The sequence below is a fragment of the Microtus oregoni genome, unplaced genomic scaffold (genome assembly GCF_018167655.1).
Source record: "Microtus oregoni isolate MIOR12 unplaced genomic scaffold, Mior012 000067F_017, whole genome shotgun sequence".
NCBI classification, from domain to species: Eukaryota; Metazoa; Chordata; class Mammalia; order Rodentia; family Cricetidae; genus Microtus; species Microtus oregoni.
This window is the reverse complement of record NW_024543970.1, coordinates 25,498-29,979: the sequence shown is the minus strand read 5'-3', so window position 1 is coordinate 29,979 and position 4,482 is coordinate 25,498.

Genomic DNA, 4,482 nt, shown 5'->3' with positions numbered 1-4,482 from the left:
TAATTCAAAGAGAGCATAATAGCATACAGTATCAAGATTCTCTGTGTATTTTCCATCTTTGTACAGCTTTGTTTTAACCTCTATTTTGTTTATTTTTACTTTTAACTCTTTGCTTTTTGAGACAGGTTCTCTGTATCTTTGACCTGAAGTAACTCTGTAGACCAGGCTGTCTTTGAACTCTCAGAGATCCGCCTGTCTCTGCCTCCCAGGCATTCGAGATTAAAGGTGTATGCTACTACACCTTGAACTCACAGAGATCTGTTTGTCTCTGCCTTCTAGGCACTGGGATTAAAGGCGTGTGCTACCACACACAACAACTCTCTTCCTTTTTTTTATGTTTTTTACTTTAAGAACTTCAACTTTTAGTCTGCATATATTTTTAACACACTTTAAACCATTCAGAAATTTTCTCTGTCTTTGAATCTCTCTTTACTGTATATCTCTCTTTTTCTGACCACATGAATCTTTAATTTACCAAGCAATATCAGTAGGATTAAAGGCGTGACTTTGCCAGCTAGATCCAGTCCATTCCTTAGCTTTCCAGCCTCATGGCTGATATACAGGCTGTAGCCATGTTTACTGCAACAACTGTATGGCATTTCAAGGTCCCTGCCAGCAAGTGAGCTACAACAGACAACACTCAAGTCCTCTCTCTCGGTAGCCAGCCCTCCTGCCTCAAACAGTCAGAGTTTGCCCTGGCAGGATGGCCCAGAAAGCCAGCATTTTTAAATGGTGCAGCTTTTTTCCTGCTACGGCTGAAAACCGAAAAGCATGCGTTCAGCTTTTCGTCAACACCATTTAAGTGTTTCGTGGCAGGACCTCTTAATGAGCTGCAGGCTTTGCAGCTAAAGCTGAGTCAGGAAGCCTCTCTCAGATGAGGCGCTTGCTTGCCTCTAGCAAGCAGAGTAGAACCGAGAAATTGCTGCTACCAAGAAACCAGGCACAATGTTTTCATTTTGTTCTAGAATTACTTCCCAAGCTGTCTCAGGCTTTATGTGGAAGCAGTTGTCCACGTGGGCGCCATATGAAGTAATAAGGGCGGCAGGGCTGCGTCCCCCACACCCGGCCGCCCACATGGCTAGCTTATGCTCCGAAATAACAACACACAAACTGTATTCTTTTAATCACTGCTTGGCTCATTTCTACCTGGCCTCTTCTATGCTCACTCTCGTACCTGGACTAGCCCATTTCTTATCATCTGTGTAGCACCGGTCTTACCGGGAAGATTCTAGCCTCTGTCCATCCTGGGTTGGAGCTTCATCGCGTGTGTCTGCCTGGGAGCGGGGCATGGCGTCTCTGCTGAGGCGTCTGCTCCGGAGAGCAGAGCTGTGGAGTCTCTGACCTCACTTCCTCTTCCTCCCAGCATTTTGTTCTGTTTACTCCACCCACAGGGCCAAGCAGTTTCTTTATTGGCCAATGACCTTCCTCCATCACACCCCCTCACTGCAGACCTTAGGGTCTTTTAGCTCCATCACAGTGGACTCTTGATGCCTCATCTCTATCCCATCTCCCTAATAGAATTCACATCTTCTAGGCAGGATTGCTCTTAGAGGTCTGCCTACCTTCCCCTCCTCCATTGTAGGAACCCATCCCCAAGTATCTACACATTTCCCCAGCACACACACCTCCCAAGATATACAGCACCCTTCCCCTCCAGCCAGTTAATGTATGAACAAAGCTTTTTTGGAGATATGCTTCTTTATGTTGAGCTCGAGTTTATGTTTCCAGAAGTTTCTACGACTGGTGCTCTTCTTTCCTGTTACTGAGTGGTCCCATGACTCTCTAGATTTCTGCCCCAGTTTCCAGTGGAGGATGGCTAAGAGGTACCATGACTAAATTGGAAGGCAGGCTGCCCTCTGCTGCTGTGGCCCTGGTGCAGGAAGTTAGCCTCCAGGGCTTCTGTAGATGGACTTTGCTTCTCCAGGCTGCACCAATCGCTCAGGCCCCACCCGGAGCTATACAGACAAAGTTGCTGAGCTGGGGAAAGACCTGCTCAGTGCCCTGGCTCCCTGGGACTGGGTGGAGAAGGAGGATTTTCTTCCAGAATACACAGGGGCTGGTTTCTTTTCCGTTCCTCAGGAGCAGAGGATATGGAGGGAGGGTGGAGGGAGGCAGTCGCACTGCAGTGGTTTCTCCCGCCAAATTCCCCAGTCCTAGGAAAGATCCACATGAAAAACCCACAAGAATTTGAATGTCTGAGTTAGGGTCATGATTGAAATAATTTTTCTAAAAAGAAAAGAAGAAATAACAAAATAGAAAAAGGCAGGAAAAAGTATAAAAACAAAAAATAAAAGGAAGAACAAGCACCCCAAAGCCCCCTCTACCCTTGTATTACAGAAACCTTGTAGAGGATAGAAAGAGGCCTTTAAAATACTTTGCTATGAACTGGGCCACTGAGCCAAGATGCTGGGCCTTCTCCCCAGATTTCTTCATCTCAAGTTGGGAGGATCCATGTTCTGTCCTCTGAAGAACGTGACTTTCCAAGTTATTAGTAAGGAATTAGACCTTGACTTTCGGTTAGCCCTAAACTCTTCCCTGCTCCCTCCTTCAAGGACTTCACTGAAAACCCTCTGCAGTCAGAGGGTTTCAGTACGCTAACAACACTCCCCCTCCTCAGCCCTCTGGTGTGCGCATGCATATATATGTGGGGGTATGGGGAATCTAGAGGCTGGACATTGATGTTGGGCTTCTTTTTCAGTTGGTCTTTACCTTATTTGTGAATGATTCTTTTTATGTCTATGCACCATATGCATACAGTGCCCAGTTCTTCTGGAACTGGATTTACAGATGGTAGTGTGCTGCCATGTGGGTGCTGGGAACTGAACCTGGGTCCTCTGAAAGAGGAACAGCAGTGTTCTTAATGGCCGAGACATCTTTCCAGCCTTCCATCTTATTTTTTGAAACAGGGTCTCTCACTGAACTGAAAGCTTATCAATTGGCTGGAATCATCTTCTCATAGCTGGGCTTACATGTATGCTCCTTATCCCAATTTTAAAAACAAACACGGATTGAGTCATCTCCCCAGACTCTATGCCTCTTTTGGTTTGTTTCTTTGTTTATGGAGCACAGTCTCAAGTAGTTCAAGGTGGACTGGAACTTACTATGTAGTTGAGGTTGCCCTTGTATTTGTGATCCTTCTATGTGCACATGGAAGCTCTGGGACTGCACGCATGTGCCTCATACCTCATTTTTTCTTGCTTCTTGATCTCCCTTCATGATTCCTCTTTGAGGAGATGGCATTACAACGCACAGAGGACGTGCACATGAGTGCAATAGATGGCTTCTGGATCTTAACTCCTGAGCAACAATCACCCTTCAATTCCTTCTTGCCTTATCCAATCACCTGATCCCGGGTTGAAATCATAGCAAACTGTGTTTTTGGAGTTCTAGGAATAAGGGGGCTGACTACTATTTCTCTAAATATGTTGAGCTTGAAAGGCCAGAGATAGATTTTTAACTGGACAGGATAGGCATGAGGCACAAGAGCATCCACGAAAGCCAAAACTAGGAAGGTGTGTGAGACCCAGCATGATGCTAATATGAGCACTTACAGGCACCGTTAACGTGTCAGGCTCAGCCTTAGGAATTTCATAGAAAGTATTGCCTCTTGTCATTCTCTTTAGTAAACTAACGAGACAAGCAGTCTCATCATCCAACCTTTATCCAAGGGTAAGGGCGCACAGAGAAGTTAGGTAACTGGCTCAAAGTTATCCAATTTTCTGTGTGTGATGGTGCATGCCTGTCATCACAGTGCTTTGGAGGCTGAGGCAGGGGGATCACAAATTTGAAGTCAGCCTAGGCTACAAATCCTGATTCAAAAGCCCCCAAACAAAACACGCAACACAAACAAAAACAAAAGTTATACAGCTAGTGAGTGACACAGTCAGATTCGAATTTAAGAACTTTCCCACTGACTTCGTGTGCCAAGGAAACAAGATGGATTGCTCAGGTCTTAGTTCTACCAAACCTTGCCTTCCTCCGTTAGGTACCAATTGTTATTGCCAAAGAGAACCCGAACAAAGCAGGATCACCCCCTCCTGGAAGAGTCTGACCTGTAGGAGTCCCACGCTTTTGCTTTTTAAAGGAGCTCCTCTGGCTTTGCCAAGTTCTTGTGCCACCTCGATACCCCTCCGCTCCGCCCCCAACCCACTCCCACTCCCCCTCTCCCACTCCGCCCCCGCCCCACTCCCGCTGCTCCTAGTCCGCCTCTCTTCAGCCCGCCTCTGTCCTGTTCTTGCCCAATCCTCTTCGCTGCACTCTGCTCCCTGAGGCGCGCGCAGACAATGGCCGAGCTGCAGCCCAATAGGAAGGCTCAGTGAGAAAGAGCGTGGGCCTCTGTCCCTACGGACTGACGGGTGGCTCCGCCCCTGCCGCACGCAGACTAGTGGGCGGGAAGACCTAAGTAACTGCTGTAAGCGTAGCTGTGTGGTCGCGGCCTGTAAGCTTGGGGGCGTGAACCGGTTGTGCTTCAGAACGCAAAAC